At 48.7% G+C, this 21054-nt stretch overlaps 1 protein-coding gene across 1 annotated transcript in view; it reads left to right on the top strand.

Moving 5' to 3' along the window:
* Plxna2 (plexin A2) overlaps nt 1-21054 on the top strand; it is a 208152-nt gene that overhangs the window by 42926 nt on the left and 144172 nt on the right. The gene's annotated exons all lie outside the window — the stretch shown is intronic.

Below are 21054 nucleotides of genomic sequence, written 5' to 3'. Positions count from 1 at the left end.
TCACAGCATATTTAGTCACCGGAGGGCCCAGACTTGCCTACGATCAGGCCCCAGTTCCGATTTGGAGACTCTCCTTGCTTCATTCATTCACCCTCGGCCTAAGTAATCCCATCTTACCACGCGCCAGGGTCGACTGACCCTTTTCCAACATCAGCACAGGTGGTGACCCTCCCCCCTTTAACACTTGGAATAATGATGTGCACCATTATTGGCTTCAGGGATGCATTAGACCCTGCTCTTTTGACCTTCAGACTGAACATAATTTTTCTTCCAAACCATTATTTATTGATTTTTTTTTCCCTTTCATATTTTTAGGTCATTGTGAGATGACAGTCATTCGAGTTCAAGTCCTAACTCTATTATTTACCATGTGTGGGACCTTGGCTGAGTTACTTAACCTCTCAAGAGTTGGGAGTTCTCATCTTTAAAAGGGAGATAATAATATCTGCTACATAAAGATTCCCATAAGGTTAAATAAGTCTCTAAACCACTTAGCCCAGGTGTACTACACCCACTAAGATTCCCTGCCTCTCCCCCTCTTTCCTCTCACCTGTACCCAGAGACAGAAGACAGGAGGAGTTTTACTGCCCCTCCCCCACTTTCCCCTGCTTTTGATATCCATGGCATTCCCAATAATGGTGGTCACTTCATTTTCTACCATCCTCAGGGACAGCACACAGAAAATGGGCATTTCCTCAAAGCAAATGGTGCCCCGGAACCTGAATTCCAAATGCCTTCAGTCCTTTTCTCCACACACTCAAGGGCTGCACTAGACTTCTGTCACTACTAACTGGAGTTTCTGCGTTTTCTTTCTTCTCATCTAGGCCAGGGTCTTAGGTGCACTGAAACCATCCTCAAGTGCAGGACTCAGAGCTCTACCCCAGCTCACAGCGGCTCAGCGTTCAATGACAGGGAGACAGGAGCGTAAGTGTTGTCTCATCCATCAGGATGGACACTACTTGCTGACAGGATGTTTTAATGCACTTCTGTCATCTGCCCCACTCACACCCTGCACATCCACCCATTCTGTGTAAATGCACACAAATTGAGCTTGAAATCCAATGTGTGGATATGTGTAGCTAGGTAGCAATGGGCCTGTGGCCCATTTGCAGAAAACACTGGTACTTCTAATACAAAACTCAAAATAACAGTGTGTGGTTGAGTCCTCAAGTGCTTGACTTTTTCATTAATTGCCAAACATGTATTTTACTCTTCAGACTTAAAGTTGGGCAGCGATGGGGATTGTTGAGTGATTGCTGGTTTTCTCTTGTTTTGGTTCTCTCTAAATAGAGAATGTTAAGCCGTCCTCTTACTATTGAAAATAAGCCTGTTAGCCAAGGACAGTTTCTCAATCATGCATTCAAGTTATACATTTAATATCTATTCTGTTCAGCTATCTTCTTGCTTTCAAGGTCTTGGATGGTGCAACCAAAACTTAAAAAGGTACAACCAAAACCCGAGAGTCAAACGCACCCTCTGAGGCACTATTATGTGCCCACAAATCCCCTCGGCACCTCTAGTCTTTCCAGTGATCTAATTGATGACCCTCTCAAAGTCATAAAATGTTGGGTAGCTCAGTCTCAGGCAGATTGGTGGTATCCCCAGAGGAATGGTCACAGACAGAGAAATGGAGGAAAAAATATGCCCAACCTCCCCCTACCATCAAATCAAAGAAATAAAAAACCTGTCTCCTTGGTGCCTCCCCAATATTTATGTCTGAGCTCAGCAGACACCCCTGGGCTGTAGCCAGTCTGTGTATTAGCATTAGTCCATTACGCTTTTTATGATGCATGTTACCCACCTCCCCACCCCACCCCCATGCAACATTTTATGACTGTCCTTTTCATTTCTGGAAAGAGCCTCACAGAATGGCAGATGCCTGCATTTCCCCACTCTTTGGGGAGCTATTTGTAGGCAGCCTGTCCCAGGCCATAAACAACGGGAGATAAACCACAGCCACTGGCAGTAAATGCAGCCAAGGCCAAAAAGGTGCAAAAAGTGGAGAGGGAGTGAACTGGATGCTGTCTGTATAAGCCCAGTGCCTGGTGGGCCTGGGGTAGATGCTGCTCACAGAAGGAGTCAGGGGATTGGAACAGAAAGGGATGTCACCCTCTCAGATCACCACAGAAGCTGGAAAGAAATCCTACCACCCACCACACACTCTTCTCCCGCATTGAACCACTCATCCCTTAACTACAATCAGAACCAGTAAAGTTTTCAATCAGGAGAAGAGGGCTCCCTCTAGCATCATTTTCTCCTACCCACTCGTGTTGCTACATAGATATCTGTGTGCCTCCCACCTCCCACAGATGCTTCTAGATCTTGTTGCAACTTCTTGCAAGTTTCTCTGTCTTCTCCCAGCTAGTCTCGGTGTGACACCCAACCCAATCCCCCCTCCTTCCCTCTCCAATACACTTCCCTCCCTCATGACCAAGACCAAGTCTAACCAATCCATCACCACTGCTTCTGGCTCATTAAAACTTCAGCCTGGACTCCAGTGGCCGTGGCAGTGATATTTATTTATCCAGCTTTTGAGCTGCACCCACAAGCAAGACACTTGTGAAGCCGCAGAAGACAGCACCTGGAGCCAGCTTTGCTCCATAAAAGGCACCCCTGGGAGAAGAAAACCAAATTTTGAATGAATAATTGGTCTAGGAGAGATTTCAGATTCTCCCTGCACACGCAAACAGCAAACGAAAGCAAAGAAGGAGATGGAGGGGGTGGATGGAGGACCTGCAGCAGAGCTCCAAATAATTAGCCCGGAGACTGGGTTTCTTCCTCATTGGCCCCATCTTGGTGGCAGGACATACAGAGAGGGTAGAGGGATGGTGTTCCTTTTCTTCTCCTTATTTGGTTTTGGACTCCACATCAAATGGAAACATGCAGATGAAAGTGATGTGAATTTAAAATGTATGTACACATCAGACTGCTGGAGATAGTAGCTATTATACTGCGTGTATGTTTTTTGCAGTAAGCTGCTAAATTATTTATTGGGCACTGGGCTTTAATCTCATAAACCTGCCTTCAGGCCCCCAGCACCAGCAGCCGAAACACTGCATAAAATACATACGTCGGCCAGCTGCTTGGAGCATGCAGGTGACTACAGCTAGTGATAGCTCGTTCTTACTTGACCTTTTTCCCCACATTGGCTCATTAACAGCTGGCAGACCCCAGGAAGAACCTTCTCATTTTCCCATCACTGCAAACTTAGAAATTGATTTGCATACAGTAGAGACAAGGGGCCCAACCTGAGCAAAAAGAACCAGGGAAGCCTCTTTCCCTGCTTGAGGGGGGTGGCCTAGAAGATGGAGTAAATGACTTCAGGGCCTCAGGCCATTGCTGGATTGTCCAAATCTATGTGCCCTAAGCTATGACACCCCCCTCAGGCCATCCACTCAAGGGGCTTAGGGATGGATGACGTGCAAATCTTTTATATCTTGGGCCTCAATTTGCCCCTTTTAAGTAGAGGAGATTTTCATTAACTTTCCTGACTCAGAGGCCTGAGGGTACTTCTCTCAGTATGGACTTTCTGGTCGTTCTCTAAATGCCAAGATCATAATAACACCCTTACACTTGCTTAATAGTTTAAATTCTATTAAGAACGTGCATATCTGTATATCCTGTTTTGAGCTCATTTTCTAACCTTAATAATCCCATGGCTGTGAGTTTACAGATGAGGAAACTGCCTCTTGTGGTCGAAGTTATTTGTCCAGAAATAACACTGAGATTGGAATCTGGGTGCCCATCCTTTGTCCACTCTGGTCATCACCTAGATGTGAGAGTTCATGAGCACCGGGCCAGTGTGCAAACAGACACAAACCATCTCTAATACCTAGGACCCCTAGGGCTGTGTGGGAGTAATGTTAACACCAATGCCTTAGTTATAGAAATTTGACAAGTTTATCTGCATTGTGTTTTCCAAACCCGGGCTTCAGATCTCTTTGAGCAATGAAAGCAATGCCAGTTTTGCCTGGGTTTTATGATTCATTCACTGTGCCATAGCAGCCCAAACCTTCAGGGAGGCAGGGAGGCCCAAGAGGAGGATATTGTAGGAGTTGAATGAATAGGCTCTTTAACCCACATTCCAAGGTTGAAGCAGGATGTGTAATCAACAACAACAAAAAAAGGACTTGCAAATATTTGTATGTAAAAATTTTTGAGTAGAGGGCCTGTGTCTTTCATCAGATTCTTAAAGTTGTCTATGAACCTGAAGTGTGAAGACCCTTTGTCACTGGTTTTGAGACAGTGTGCCTTTGAAATGTAGGGTGACCACTCTACAATTCCATTCTCCTTCAGTCCAAGCGTCTTGCTTTCATCCATTTTAAATATCAAGGTTAGGAATATAATTTTTTTTTTTTTGATACGAGGGATTGAACTCAGGGGCACTTAACCACTGAGCACATCCTCAGCCCTATTTTGAGTTGCTTAGCATCTTACTTTTTGCTGAGGCTGGCTTTGCACTTGCAATCCTCCTGCCTCAGCCTCCCAAGCTGCTGGGATTACAAGAGTGCACCACTGTGCCCAGCAGGAATACAATCTTTTCAAAGTTTTTAAAAAGGTTCAAATGACAGATGGCCTGCTTGACATCACATGATGTGATGGTCAAGCAAACAGGCCTGTGTGAACCATACTTACCACAGCCTGCACACACACATTCTCTCTCCTCTTCTTCTTCTTCTTCTTCTTCTTCTTCTTCTTCTTCTTCTTCTTCTTCTTCTTCTTCTTCTTCTCTCTCTCTCTCTCTCTCTCTCTCTCTCTCTCTCTCTCTCTCTCTCTCTCACACACACACACACACACACACACACGGTCTCCAAACTCAGTGGCAGTGGCAGTGACAGCAAAACAAGACAATCTGTAAAAAGGCCAGATCATGGCCAAGACGTAAACCAAAGAGCAGATTATGGCCTATGGGAAGCATGGGCTGTTGAAGGGTGGACCTTCAGGGGACAGAGTGTGGTCATGGTCTTGGTTGTAAAGGCAGGATTTCAACAGCACAGACTGGGAGGGGAGGCACACAGGTGGTTGAAAGTCACTGTTAACAGAGCCAGATCAAGGCAGAGAGTTAAGTCCACCCGGTTGGATGGACATAAGCCAGCCATGAGGCACAGGCACGTGGAGAGAGCACACTCTGGGGGAGTGGTTTCACAGATCCCTGGTGCATCTCTGAGCTCCTCCTAACCAGGGACTCTGGATGCGGTATTCTTCCTCACAAGGGATGTTGGCCCTTCCCCCATCCAACTCGCCCCTCCTCATCTTCATGTGCTATAGCAGCCCTTGCTCTCAGGAGCCCCCTTCCCGTGTGCATCTATCACCCCAGCACCTGGTCATCAGGGCAGAGGGGTAAGAAAAGCCCTGGAGCCAAAGGGTCCCCCTTCAACTCCCGATTCTGCCACATAATATCTATGTGACACAGTAAGAGTCACCCCACCTCTCTGTGCCTTTTTCCTTATTGAAAAAACTGGAAAGAATCATAATTTCCCCCTCGTGGGCTTCTGTTGAGGGACATGTAAATGAGTTAATGCTTTGGAAACACAGATCAGTGACCAAAATAGAGTAGATACCCGATAATGTTACCTATTATTTTTGCATATATTATGCTTTTCCTTTTTCTTTTCTCTTTCAGTATACTCAGCAATTTTAGGATAGGGTGGCCTTATCCTCACTGTAGTCCCTGCTAATGTAACAAACATTCCGTACTGTTTAAAAGGAAGGAAAGGCAAGGGGGAAAGTGGAGAGATAAGAAAGGAAAATATCTGCCAGGCACCGTAGCCTGTACTCCCAGCGTCTCAGGAGGCTGAAGCAGGAGGATCACAAGTTCAATGCCAGCCTCAGAAACCTCACTTATCCCTAAGCTACTCTGCAAGTCTCTGTTTCTAAATAAAATACAAAAAAAGGCCTGGGGGGAGGTGGCTCAGTGGTTAAGCTGTGTTCCATCCCCAGTACCAAAAAGAAAGAAAGAAAAAATTCCTAGGACAAGAGCCATCTCTGTGCTCCAGTTGCAAAGAATCTGCAGTAGGTGAGCCAAAGGGGGCTTGTAGATACATGCTGTGCCTCTAAGTGAGGTGGGACTTCAGGGGTCCCTGCTCATGTTCATGGTTGGCCATGGACAATGGATAGGTAGGGTTATTTGAGAGTGCACAGGATTTAAGCAATCACATCTCATACACAGAAGTTCAAGCCATCACTGCTACAGCCCAATCCCTCTGCGACTGCCCTTTTCCAGAGAGGAAACCTTCAACCTCTCTTCTAGCTTGCAGCTTCCCTCACCTGTCTGTGCCCCAACTGCAAATCCCAGTAGATGCCAGGTCAGCACTGAAAGACAGCAGCAGAGAGATGGAGGGGGGGTGGATGGGACAGGGGATAAGAGGCAGGAGATGCCCTTCCCATCTTCCTCTGTGATTCCATCCACCTTATAAGGAGCCAGAACTTTACAGACCACCAAAGATTTAAAGACACAGATTTATACTACTTACTACTTAGAGTGTTCATTCATGTATCCATTCATTCACTCATTCAAAAAAGTGAATATTACCATAGTTGCCTACTGAGTGCTTTCAGTGTATACTTGTTGATTCTATCAGTATTAATTACCTCAATCCAGCAGTTCTCCAGAGGAGGTGATGTTTGTAGATAACTGGCAATGTCTGGATACATCTTTGATTAATATATCCGGGGCAGATGGTGCCAGAGGCATGGCAGAGGCCAGGGATGCTGTTAAACATCCTACAATGCACAGGTCAGCTCGCCCCCTACCAACAAAGTATCATCTACTCTAAAATATCAGTAATACTAACGTTGAAAAACCCTGATCAAGGCAAGCAGCACCTATTGGGCTTATGTGCCAATCAGTATATTAAACACTACTCATTTAACCCTCCTAACTACCTTGCCACACAGGCACCAAGATGACTTATTTTTCCAGAGGAGAATACTAAGACCCAACGGGGTGAGATTATTTTCCCATTTATTTATATCAAAATGTATGTATCGGACAACATAGAAGGCAGTAGATTTGGAAAAAGCAAACCCAGTTATCTGGTCCCAAAGTCGGCTTCCCCACTAAACCAAACTACTTCTCTGTACAAGGTCAGGAAAGTGAAACGTGGAATAAAGGAGTGAGGAAGAAGTGTGAATTTGCCGAGGAACTTATCGTGCATAAAAGCCGCCGAGTGTGAAAAAAGATATTCCTTTTCCACCCCCTTCTTTTCCCAGTCCCCCATCTATGCTCACATATATATACACATGTACACAGGCAAACAAAATCCCTGAGGCCTCCGTTTGCCTTCAGGTTTGTTTTGATGTGGGAGGTGATTTTAGCTTCGGATTCCACTCTCCCCACCCCCAAACCCCCGAATGTTTCTCATCTTCCACACACAGCCAACCCTCTGGCTGGGAAGAGGGTGGAGATATTTCTCTTGCTCCTGAAGCGGCTTGATAAAGATCTGCTCTCTGCCAGCCTCCAGCTTCTCCCCATGCTGATTTAGTGCCTGCTGTGGGAGGCGTGGGCTTTTATTTGCAGCGCGTGACTGGTGGGCTGTTTGGACAGGGGCAGCATGTGCAATGGGAAGAAGATGGACTCTGTGATCAGACCATCTTGGTTGAAAACCTGTCTTTGTCACCTACTAAGTAGGCCCGATTGGGTAAATTAGTTAACCTTATTGAATTTTAGTTTCTCCATCCGCAAAGTGAGCATGATGATACCTACCTTGCAGAGTTTCTCTAGAAAATTCAATAAGGCCAAGGATGTTCATTTTTGAGCACAGTGCTTGGCATAGAGGGCACATAAGAAATTAGAGCTGGCCTGAGCCCCTTTTTGGCTCTTCTCAGTCTCAAAGAGATGGGGAGCAGCAGCCAGTGTACCATTCTCATGGGCTTGCTAAGCCATGCCTGCCTCCCTACTCTAGGCCTCCTGCAGAGACACTGTGTATTTGTCAGTCCGGAGCCCTGGGTCAACCAGAGACCATCCCCTTTGTCCTACGTCTGCAGTGAGTCAGGTGACTTAGACCACAGCTGCCACCACTTCCCCAGGCATAACCATGTCCAGGAAAGTCATCACGATTTGACTCTTTATATTAACCCTTCAACTCAGCAGAGATCCAAGAAATGGCCCGGAAGAGCTAAGGTGCAGTGCCAGTTGACCTGTTTGAAAGATGTGTCCTGAAATCATTTAAGATCCTAGGCAGGGAGGAAGCCTTGTCCTCATGATTGTCGTCACCATTGTCCTTCTTCCCTTTCCCTTGTTTCTCAGCGTCAAGAATGTCTTTCAGGAAGGTAGACTCAGAGGCAGAGAGGACTCATCATTGAGAGCTCACTATGCACTAGGCCTTTTGCAAACACGGCACGTCCGATCCTCTTGGCACACCACACTCAACCCACCTGGGGCAGGAGTGCAAGCCACCTTATCTTTGGACATCTGACCTCTGGAACCTCGGGATCAGGAAGATCTAACTTTGCACAGTATGGCATACAACATATGTTCTCATTTCCCCTTCACTTATTTCCCGTAGCAGCTACAGAGGTGGACATTCTCGTCTCCATTCTGAAAGTGGGTTGGCCAGAGACCCCAGCATATTGCTCATTCAGGAAGCGGTGCAGCCCTGACATGACTTTCTGGGAGTTATCATTAGGCACAGATTCTCAGGACACTATCTTACTATCTTCATCACCCTGCAACAGACAGCCCCCATGGTGCCTCCCTGGAGAAAACAATTTCTGGGACCTTTCCTAAGTTCTTGATCCTTGTCTCAACAAGATTGGAACCAACCTCTCAGGAAGGGCAGAGGATCTTGCAGACATCTCTTAACACAGGCTTCCATGTGCTTGCTGAGGAAAATTTGGGGCATGGGAAGTTTTCAGGAGTGCTCTCACGAGGTCAGTTTTAGAGAAGAAGTAGAAAGCACAGAGCAGAGTGGAGTTTCTGAGTTGAAGGGCTCCTGGTTTTCTCTGCAGTACATTCCTCATTAAAGCTCTGTCGCTGCTACTGCTTCCTCCTTCCAAATCCAGCCTCACACCCTCTCCCCCACACACTGAAGAACTGTGATCAGCCTCTCTGGGCTGGGTAACAAAAACCCTCTTTCCTTTGGTCAGTGACACACCCTGCCAATCTGGGAGCCATTACCTTTTCCAGATGCAGACAAATCGCAAGGCTAATAACTCCTGAGGTCTGCGGGATCCCTGGCCAGGGTCTCCAGGTCCTTTTATTTAATCCTCATGAGGATCACTAACTATAGAGAAGAAAGTGGGAGATGCTGAGCTGGGGGAACTAAGATATTTGCCCAAAGACAGCAAGCTGCTCATAATTTCACTTCGAAATTCTTTCCCCAAGAAACCTTGAAAAATGTCCCTGGTTCCTTCCCCACCCTCCTTCTTACAGGAAGGATTTTGTACAAAATAACATAGCAATGCCCAGTGCAGCACCCCATGCCTTAACTGCCTCTCTGCAGATGTGGGGCCACCAACCCCCATCCCATTTTCCCATCACAGCCTCCTGCCTCTAAGTCTACCTTCCTGAAAGACATTCTTGACACTGTCATTAAACAGCTGCCAGCAGCACCTGCTGGCATTCTTTGGTACAAGGATAACAATCCAGCTTTAAGAAGAAAGAATATGAAACAAGAAAGGCTAGGGGAGGTGTCGTTGTGGGTTTGGATTTTATTGCCTTTTGGAGGGTTTTTTTTTTCTTTTCCTCCAAATTACATTTTCTGCCCTTCTCTGTTGAGTCTACATTTTTGTATTTTATACCCTCTATTTATGAATTCCCGATCCCAACCCCCTACTTTGAAAATCAAGAAGGAAAACTTGTTTCAGGATTAAATATGGTGTCAACATGTGGCTAGGATCTTAATACCTCAAAGAAAAGTCACAGGGGGCTGTCTCCACCCTCCCAAACCTTTAAATGTCGACAAAAAAGAAAAAAGAAAAGAAGATGGAAGAGACAGCCCAGCCTCTCCCTCCTCCCTTCCTGGGCCTCTTTCCAACAAATGCTGATGCAGGGTGATGAAGACAGTAAGATAGTGTGCTGAGAATCTGTGCCTAATGATAACTCCCAGAAAGTCATCACCCGATTGCTTTCTTAACCTTGTGCTCCAACCCTGGTGCCTCTCCTGTGTATCAGGAGACCTACCTGCCCCAGCAGTTGCTGAACCTTGCTAGATACCTCCCCTGCCTACCCTACCCTCCTGCCCACAGAGATGTAAGCTGCTGGGAAGCCATCAATACCCATCCTCACGCACACCTGTCCCTCAGCACCAAGATCCCACTGCTCCTTTCTTCCTGTCCCCAACTGGAGCCTAGACACTGCCTATGATTTTTTCAAGGCGACAGGTCCAAAGCAAGAGATTTTTTTTTTTTTTAACTTTCAGTTAGAAGCCAACGAGGAATGAGCAGCAGCCTTAGGAAACCTAGTTGCATTTTATGTTTGCCAAGGGGCTGGGGGCTGGCAGGGGCTAGAGGAGTTGGGTTACTGGAAGCCAAGTTTGAGGGAGCTTTGCAAAGGTCATCCGAAGCTGTGTTTGTGGGAACAATCAAACTGATGACTCTGCTGGTTTTCTATCGTGTCATGGAAAAGGCTTCTAGGGAATTCTTGCCAAGTCTTTAGAAGAAAAGATATATATAGCTAAAATGTGTATATTTATAGAGAGATATATGGGTATATTTATGCCAGTCATGCCAATTAGCTCAGCAATGAGGAGGCGGTGCCTCTGGAAAAGGATCAGGGCCTGGGATCTCCCTCCAGCTCTTTCTGGCCCTTGGGAGAAGGAATCTGTGCAGCAGGGAAGGTAGCTGCATCCTTGCTCTGACTCACATCCCGGCCAGAGTGACTACCTAATGGAGGCCAAGCCTCTGAGCCGAGAGTTTTCCTTTGGACTCTTCAGTTAGATTCCTGCAGCCTAGAGATACCTGGGAAGAAATCTTTCTGAAGGGGTCCAGGGCCCCTGAGTAACCTAATCTTCAGAGCAAGATTGTAAGAGGCCAGAATTCCATATGAAAAAATTTTCATATGGATTTTCATGGGATTTGCGTAAACGAAGGAGATGAGTGGCTCCGTGTTCGTTTTTGCTTCCACCTGTGGGATAAAAAGCTTATTTGGACTATTGGCCTTGGAGGCGCCTAGGCTCTGATTTTAGATGCGCCGCGAAGCTGGCCTGTTTTGCTGGGACCATCTGTTGGTCCCCTTGGAGCCTGGAGAAACAGCTGAGGCTTACTGAGAAATCATACCAATGGTTCTTTCCAGAAATCCCCCTGGAACACCCCAGTGTGCGTGTGTGTGCACGTGTGTGTGCCTGCACCAGCTCTGACTTCTCTCCATCAAGGGACCTCATGGGGTGGGTAAAGCAGCCCGGCGGATGGGCAAGGCTGGTGGGAGGTTTGGCTGGGTGTGCCCACTATCTGCCTTTGACATCTCTCATTCCATCTCCATCATGTCAACAGCTTTCAAAACGACTGAAGCAAAACTGCTTGCCTCATCCCAGCCTGTGTCCCCCTTCCTCATCCCTGTCTACACCCGCCCAAGCGGTGGCCTGGGGTGTGATGAGTAAGTCGGGCTAATGGCACTACACCCACCTTATCTAAAGCTGGCCTCCGTATACTTTCTTTGACATTTTTTTAAGCAGGGGTGTGGATGCAAGGCAGAATATTATTGCAAAACCCGTTTGGCTAAATCCCTCCTCTGCTAAGCACAGCCTCTTCTCCTCCCAGGCAGGCTGAATTGCTTAGCACTGGAAAGAGACTGGAGGGCTAGAGAAAGCCTGCAGGTTGGCAGAATGAACATACTTACACCTACCTTCCCTCCTCCCCCTCTTTAATCCACCCCACACCCTCCCTAGAGCCCGTCATCCCTCATTCCTAAGGAGCACACTAGCATGTGAACATCAGGGAAAATCAAGAATGAAAGTTAGATTCAAGTAAGAACTTTCTAGAATGATGCTGTCCAAGATAACTTCCTATGGCAAAGAATTTTTTTTTTGTTTGACATTTATGCAGCTCATACAGTAACCACTGTCCAGGTGTGGTTATTGAGAGATGGAGATGCTAGTGCACCTGAGAAGCTGGGTTTCTGATTTTACTTACTTTTAATTAATTTAAAGGTGAAGAGCTCCATGTGGCTAGTGGCTACTCTACTGCAGGGGACCCTTCTACACTATGAGGTAGAAACAACTTAGAAGCCTAGGACATGACTGATGCTTGAAGGAGTACTCTCCCTCTCCCTGTCCCAGTTGAGAAGTGGCAGTTTCCTACGGTGCCATAGTGCAATTTCTTTCCCATCTACTGCAGAGTATGCCAAATTCCCAGCCCAAAGCATCAGACAGGGCCCCTTTCTGTGATCTGTTCCCCAGGCAAAAGAAGCCGAGGGGTAGAATTTGCTGGAGGGGGCCCCAGCACTCCCCCCAGGACCTCCCACCCGCCAGCCAGTGCACCTGGCCCTGGCTCAGCAGCAGGGGTCCACAGCATGGGACCCTGGCAGGGGCGCCCTGCAGTGCTGGGCTGCAGCTGCTGACATCTGCTTCTCCCCCCCATCTCTGCACCTTCATTTCTTTTCTGTCAGCAACGGCTCTTGGCCGATGATGGTCAGCAGAGTCACAGAGGCCCTGCAGACCTGTTTTCTGGCTCCTTCGAGGACTCCCCCATTCCCTGCTGAGGAAGGTCAAGGGGGAAAGAGGAAAAAAGGAGACAGGAAGACAGAGTGAGGGCTAAGTGACATTCAAGAAAGCTACTTCGCAGGGCTCCCCCTGCCCTCCCTCTAGATGCAGGATGAACCTTCTCTTGTTTAGAAGCCATCAGTGAGTGACTTCCTCACCGTCCCCTGACATGCACACAATAACACATGTGCCTCCTCCCACACCGGGGCAGGTCCATCTGTGACCTTTGGTCTGACCTTGTCCCCAGAGGGGGAGGGAGACCCAGAAGAGCTCACCCTTGCTCACCCGGACTAACACAGTCAGCCTCCCCCTCTGACTCCAGCATTTCCCAGTTCCTCTGGGCAAACAAAAGGTAGAAAGCAAAGCTCTCCTGGGACAGAGGTTGGCAGCTCCTGCTGGACGCCACATGTGGAGAATGCCTAGAGGGACTGAGGGGGTCTTCTTTCTGACCCTGGCCCCGAGGTCTTTACTAGCTCCCTGCAGCTGGGGTATAGCCAACCTGTAAGGTGCATTAATTCCCCAGGTTACCGGCAACTGGGTTCTCCTCAACCATGGGCTGAGCTACCCACCCTAGTAATGATCTAGCACCCCAGAGCACTAGGTGCAGACTCCCTCCCCAGCTCCCTTGACTGCTCTTCAAACCCTTTGCTTTCTCACGTCTGCAGAGGAAAACAGGAGCCCTTGCTTTGCTACAAACCAGGAGAGGGATAGAAAATATGCCTCAATGTCTCTATCTGCAAGATGGAGAGATTCCAGAGCTACATTCTACAAGTGTCATTTCCCACATGTCTGCTCTTATAGGGACCGCAAGCCGTTTTTTAGTAGCTATGGAATTGCGATTTGTTTGTTTGTTTGTTTTGGTGATTCCAATACTCTGATGAGCAGAGATGAGCTAACCGCTCATTTTCCTGAATTGGTTTGAGTCACTGCTTCTCAGTTTCTAAGCTTGGGATCCTTGCTGGACTGAGCCATGCACAGGTCATAGTAGGAAAGAAAGGAGAGCCCTAAGTAAATTAGCTTTTGTTTGTATAGCAGTTAGAGCAGGCAAGAGTTTGAAGTATGATAAGAGAAAGAACTTCCTAAATCAGAGGCGATTTGGGGGGAAGTGTAGCATTTCCTTTGATACTAAAACCCAAAAGAAGAAAGTTGAAAGGGTGCATTAGCATGGTGAAAGTTATTTTTCAGGATGTGCATCCCTTTCCATCCCGGAGCCTTTCCCTACCCTGGAAGTGATCTGAGGCCCACAGGGACCTGCTCTGCAGATGGAGGAAGAGGTGGACTCCTCCTGGAGGAGAGGGTCTTGCCAGACAGAAAGCAGGGGTGGGAACCCCCCTCCCAGACCCTCTCTGACTTCTGACCTTTGCACTTTTCTTACTAGTGATCCCTAAATTACTGAGCTGTCTGCCCCTCTCTAGGGAGGAGGGCAGCACACAGGGCTGACGGGAGGTGGAGCAGAGAAAGTATGAGGTGGAGGTCAGGGGTCCTTTCACAGTATGTTTTGGCAAGGGAGGCCTGGGGGGCAGACAGGGGGCTGGGGCTTTCATCCTTGCAGGCTTCCCTGACGTGTAAAGCAAAAGCTGTCACTGGAGCGGTGATTTGGAGCATGTGTCCCAGGGAGCCAGGACTCACCCTTTCAGGGTCCTACTACCCAGAGAAGGATTAGGTAACAGACAGGGCCTTCCCCTGCCTGCTGCCTCTCAGCCTCAGGAGGGGACCAAAGTGCCTGGGAAGGCAGCTGCCAGTCTTCAGAGGGGTTTGCTCTGGAGGAAAAGGGCTGAGTATGGGGGTTGGGGGGGTAGGGAATCCTCAGAGCCCCACAGGAAGGAGCTTCTCTGTGGCTTCTTGTGGCCCTCAATGTACCCATCTCACTGTCGAGGGCCTTCTGTACAGATCTGCCTCCCATTGGCCTGTGAAATTTTGAAGGGACATAAGAGTTGACGGACTCAGGGTCCTACTGCAGGTTGGGAGGCCCAGAAGGCTGGAACTTTGGGGTTCCCCAGGAGACAACCTCCATCATCCCCTCTCAAGCTTCTCAGAGGGGAGGCACAGAAGGCCTGACCTGAGCTGGGCCAAGAGCAGTTGTGCTCTCCCCAGTTCCCTCATTCCCTCCTCTCTTTATGCCCTCTTAGTGTCTCTTGCCCCACGTCCTCTTGATTGCTCTGTGGTGGGAACAGTGGCCGTAAGTCCTCATGACAGGCAGGGACTCTGTAAAATGAACTGGCCTTCACTGGAGCAGTCTCCAAAAACACAGGCCATGATCTCCATGCTCTGTCCACCTCTTGCTAGCAGTGGCTTTGGGAAGACACGGAACCACGGTGACTCTCAGCTTCCTCCTCTGTGAACAGGGTGATTACAGTGGCCCCCGGGTGGACGTGGAACTTGTGTGCATTCACCCTGGAGCAGGTGAGGAGTGCGGGGCATGGTCCTGAGGCCTCAGAGGGGTTCAGGGAGCATTCCCTCTTTGGTTTCGTTTCCCAGCTTTCTTCTCTGTTGGTGGCTCTCCAACACATAAATAGTGACAGTCCACTCGCAGGTGGCCATAGTCACTGCCGTGGCCAAGTCCAGGACTGAGTGATGTAACAGGGATGGACTCTTCCCTGCCCACCTCGGCTGCCTTGGCCCCCTGCGCCCAGTGGTCAGGCACAGAGGTGCCGGCAGGCCTCGGACCCAGCCCCCTCCCACTCCCTGGTGCAGAGGCGTTTCCTCCACTGACAGCCTGAAGACAGGTCATTTTTCTTCTCCTCCCATATAATGGCCTTTACTCCCCTACTCTACCCCGCCTTCCCAACCTTAATGACTTTAACATACACACAGTCCTTTAAAAAAAAGAAAATACAAGCCCCCAGTGAGCTGCTCTAAACCTCGTGTTATGGAGGAGAAACAACCCAAGCACATGTTCACAAGTCACTGCCTGTGATGACAGGGGACCTCTTGCTAATTTCCTCAGTGTTTGAAGCCCCAGGGGGGAGGGGCAGGGCGAGAGGCAGCCAGGGGGAAGAGACCCAGGGCTTGAGTATTTCCTTGTTCCCTTTGATCCTCCAGGAAAGGCTGTAGCATTTAGGGAAATATTTCATCTTGGGCAATCTTGAAGAGTAAGAAAGATGCCTTTGGGCAGGGGTGAACAGTGTCATGTCAGGGGATCCTTTGGAAGAAGGATGCTATCTGATGACCTTTCTTGTCCTTGACATTTGGTCTGGCTTCTCTGGGCAGGGGGAAGGAGGAGAGATCTCTTAGGGAGAGTCTAACTCAAGCTATTTATACAACTGCTGAAGCCTCTTCCCAGATACACAGTTCCTGCCTCTAGTATCTCTTTGTGGCTTGCCAGAGGGACTGTGAGAACCCCAAGGCTCCAGGGTTCACCAGCACCTCAGTGTTGGCAGTATCCAGGGTGAAGATCTCCCTCTCCATCTTCTGTCCTCCATATCTGACTTCCAGTCTGTGAATTCAGGGGTCATCCGGCTAGGGGAGGCAGGGTGCTGCCTGCCTCTTGATTATTTTTCCTCCACCCTTTACCTGCCCAGGCACGGGGTAGACCCCTGTGCCAGGGGGAAGAATAATTGACTGACTGCAGGGTGAGTCCAACAGGAGAGAGGGAGGATAAAGAGCTAGGAACCCCAGCTGCACCCCCTGGCATGCAAATGGAGATGGCTGTCATCCAGAATTTCTCTAAATCAGAAACAAATGCACCAAAGCTGCAGCCTTACCCCTTGACCAAAGACGGGAAAGTGCCTGTCTGACCTCGCCTTATTGGTGCTATTATCATCATTATTGGTAATATCACCATCATCATCCTGTAATTTACCCGTTTCAATGGCAAGGAGGCTTAGGTCTCCTCTGGGCTTTCATGTTAAGAGAAAATGAGTTGTGGCAACTTCCCCGCCTCTCTCCTCTGCCTTGCCACCTGCAGGGCTTCTGCCCTGTCTCTGTCTCCAGAGTCTCCCTGGCCCAGGCCCTGCATGCTGTCATCCTCGCACAGAGACTATAAGGCAGGGGCTAAATGCCAGGTCAAAGGGGAGGGGCCTTTGCTGTGGATAGCACCTGTCCCTCTTCATCAACCCAGGCCCTAAACCAGTGGTGCTCAAACTTGAGCATGCGTCAGTGTCTCCTGGAGAGCTTGTTGAAATACACATCTCTGGGTCACACCCCAGAGTTTCTCCTTGAATGGATCTGGGATGGAGCCTGGGAATTTGCATCTCCCAGATACTGATATTGCAAGTTCCTAATGATGCTGATGCTGTTGGTCTGGGGACACAACTTTGCAAAACACCTCTCTAAATCATCCCAATTTGGGTATATTTAAGGGGTAAGTCACCAGAACTCTCTCTCTTCCCCATCCACGTGGATATACAGGTGTTTACATTGTGCCTCCTTCAAAACCCTGGAAATGGGGTTCCCAGCAAGGGTCCAAGGCCCAGGTGGTGAGAGGTGGGTGAGTGCAGCTTACTCCCACAGACAGGGGCCCCTTGGAGGGAAGGCAGAGGCAGGCCACACCTCCAGCTTCACCCTCTGAAGACATACTTCTTCATTTGGCACCTCGGCCTTCTTCAGGGGGAGGCTGGGGCCAGCCTGACTCACTGTTCAAATCTCTGTTGGAACACTGGACCCCAGCCAAGCTCCCGTCCCTCCATCAGGCCCACCCTCATTCTTTCCCACCTGTTCCTTTAGCGCAGCTTCAGGCTCAGCAGAGTAGTGACATCCTCATGCACACTGTCCCCACACCCATGGGAATGGGCACCCATGTGCATATTGTGTACCTGAATTCTCAGCCAGACTTCCCACAGTTCTTTGCTATGGCCTCCCCCTCCCCTTCACTCAAGAGAGCTCCAGGATTCTGAGCGAAAAAACAGTGCTATGGGAACATGGCCTTTTCTCTCTCCTCTCTGTAGGAAAAAGGTGGGAAAAGAGAGGAATTGGCACTCATGGATTCCCATCACAGTGCAGAGGCTGAGGTCTGTGCATTGCATATCATCTCCTGGAATCAGGAATGCCTTCTGCCTGATATTTGCTTAAGTCCTCAGGGTGAGGCCCCACACCTGTTTTGCAATAGCAGGTTTGAAATCTCAAGGCACCCGCAGTACACAGATGGGCAAAGTCTAGCCCAGTGGTTCTCAAATTTGAGTCGATCGAAATCACCTGACACCTTGTTAAAACACACATCGCTGGCCCCACCCCCAGAGTTTGTGATGCAGTAGCACTGGGCAGGGGTGAGGCCAGAGAATTGGCATTTCTAACTGGTTTCTAGGTGGGGCTGACACTGGTGCTCTGGAGACCATATTTGGAGAACCACTGATGTCGTTGTACGGCCCATTGGTTCAACTTTTTCTGCTATTATTTCAAGTTCCTCTTCAACAGAATTGTATTTCCCACCCTAAACAGAACTCTTCCTAGGTTCTTTTGAGGTCACTTAGGAAAAATGTGACCAGCTTGCTAGTTCTATATTATTGTTGTTTTCTTTTATTATTCATTCAGAAGATAATAATCATAGTAAATACTCGAGTAGTGCTTACTCAGGGCCACTTTCCTAGAGCTCTGCATATATTAGCTCTTTTAATCCTCATAATAATCCTGAGGTTGCCTGTAATTATTGTCCCCATTTTGCAAATGAAGCAACAGAGGCACAGAGAAGTTAAGGTTACCCAGATAATCAGAGGCAGAGCAGGGAGGAAAACCAGGCAGTCTAGTTCCAGAATCTGTATTCCTATCTAGTCCTCATTGAGTCATGAGCCGGGCCCTGTGCTGGCACAGGTTAGCCAAGAAGAATATAAAAGGGACTAAGTCACAGCCTTGCTTTATGTTAGCAACTGGAGCATCGCAGGACAGTATCAAGAGAAATCTTTGCCCATTACTAAGGGCCTGGAGCACAGAGGGTAAATAACTCAGCCTGGGAGAGTAGAGAAGGCTTCAAAGAAAAAAGGGACATTCGAACTGGACTCATATTTGCAAGGAATTTTGAGCTGGAAACAAGACTAAAGGCCATTCTCTGGCAGCAGTCTGTGCAAAGGCACTGGGTGTGAACTTGAACACAGCAAGGCCAGGGGATTATGAATGGCACAGAGGAGCCCAGGGCTGGGTGGGGGAGATGGAACCACTGCAAAGACAGGCCAGGGCCCTGTTAGTGATTTTGAATGGCATGTTCAAGGGTAGGGATTTTAGTTACCAAGGGGATGGCATTGAGACCTTTGAGAAAGTTAAGAATGTAATCAGATATGCAATTTTGAAAGATAACTCCAGATTGGAGCCTTTAATTCAGTATGGGCTACATTTCACACACACCAAGCTTCCCCCTGCTTCCTCAGTCACTTACATTTTCCTGGATAAAATCACTCTCTTTCCCTAGCACTCCCTGGACCACATCCCTTTACTGTCTGTTTTCTACTTAGGGCCATTTTCTAGTTGATCTTTCCTGTTCTCCTCAAGACATTTCCTAGTATATCAATATAATTCTGCCCTTATCACTCATCATCTTTGGGTCCTGTTCCCTATGAACCCAAGACATCTGTAGTCATGTTATTGTCCACAGCCACACACAAAACCCATGCTCCTGCTCTCTCCCGTAAAGGCGATCTGGAATATGTGCATAATTCAAGGGGTACAGAGGTCACAGACTCCCCCACTACCTTCCATGGAATGGTTGAGTCCCAGAGTTAGTTTGAGGGTGCTGGGCCTCTGCTGGGAGCTAATGCTAAAACCATTCTCCAGCCTCCACTTTCTCACCTGTGAAATAGCTAAGGTTCCTTCCTTCTACATGGATTCCATGAAGTTACTGTAACCCAAGATGGAACCTGCGTTTGAATGTATGTTGCCAACTGTAAAGCAGCAGGCAGGACAGAGAAAGAGCCCATGTGAGAATGGTTGCTTCAGACAGGGACAGAATTGAGCCATCCGTCAATTCACTTCAAACAAAAACCCCAAGATACCACGTAATGGGAAGCCGACCCGTGTCCAACCCTATAACCCTGCCAATGAGTCCCTGGACACCTTTTAAGTTCCTTTTCAGCTGTAGGATGTTCTGTCTCTGGCTGTCAGGTTTTCTTAGGCACTCTCTTAGGAAGACGATCGTTCTTACACCCTCTCTTCAGCCTGACCTCTGCCCTCCAGGGCCTCATCTCCTGCTGGATGACCTTCCCAGATTCCATCCCATTCCTCAGGAGAGTGATGATTACTGGTGTGGAGACATCTAGCCCCAGACCTCCATCTGAAGCTTCTTAGAAGATTTGACCAATGTGGAAACCATAGTCTTCACCAGACCACCTAGGTTTTGGGGGGACACCAACAAAATGGGGACTTCTTTGTCCTGATAGAATCTTTCAGAGGTCATTTTCCATCTTCTTGGGATTTCGGGCTGGGTAGTGTCTTTTCCTTTTTATGTGGTTGCTGGAGCCTTTGTGTCCCTGTTCAGAGGACATGCCAGCCCTGGAGGATGCAATGGGGGTGGGAGAAGGGGCCTCCCCTGGGAGGAAGGGCTCTTGGCAGTGACTGGCAGAATTGCACACTGAAGGCCCCATTTCACTGTCAGATGCTCAGCCAGGATGAGTGGACCTCACTGGAATGTGGGAAGAACACACTGTATCCTTCATTCATCACATCTCTGCCCTTCCCCCAGCCTTTCCCCGCTCCTGTCTCAGTCCAGTTTTCAAGTTCTCTTTAGGTAAAGGTCTCCAGGTGTTCTGGTTCACTCATCGCACCTTCTCCTCCCAGATTCCTGCAGGATCAGCCGTCTGTTCGCTGCTGGAGGGCTGGTGGACATGCCACGGAGGTCTGTTTTCCAAGGCATGCCAGAGCTCCCACAAAGCGGCTAGTGTGCAAAGTGCTAACCACAGCTGGTTCGCAGCTGTCCCAGCTTCCCCAAAGAAACAAGAGGCCAGTCCTGGCCAGAGAGCTTCCAGCACCAGGGAGGGTTCAGATTGGCAGAAGCCAAATCCAATTTCATCCCAGAGACACTGAGGGACATCAGGGAACACTAGTTTATTTCCTTGGAGAAGAGGAGGCTGAAGGGCTAGTACAGCAGGGCCACCCTGCCACATTCAAGTCCTGGTAGAAACTGAATGTGTCAGGACTGGCCAGGGCCTTGAGCAGGAAGGCCTGTGGATCCCTGTGGGCCTGGTCTCCTATGAGGGCACACAGGAACTCTTCTCCCTTCCCACCCTGATGGCTTAGCAGCCATTGTCACCTGTCCTCTTCCTCCCCTCTCCACCTCCAGCCCTTCTCCTCCATATGGTCTCCACATCTGGCTGATGACCATCCAGAGATTTTTGACCGTACCTCCTTCCCTCTCAGCATCCCTTACCTCCCCCACCTCCACCCGCTGTGTCTCCTTATGACTGCCTTCTGTGTTCGCTCCCCACTTCCCCCAATGGACTCGGCAAGAATAGAACAGGCACCAGGCTTTCCAGAGTCATCCCTTCTCTCCCCATCT

This window comes from Ictidomys tridecemlineatus, chromosome 10 (assembly GCF_052094955.1).
Source record: "Ictidomys tridecemlineatus isolate mIctTri1 chromosome 10, mIctTri1.hap1, whole genome shotgun sequence".
Lineage (NCBI taxonomy): Eukaryota > Metazoa > Chordata > Mammalia > Rodentia > Sciuridae > Ictidomys > Ictidomys tridecemlineatus.
Note: the sequence above shows the minus strand (reverse complement) of the source record. Positions and strands in the feature narration are given on the sequence as shown.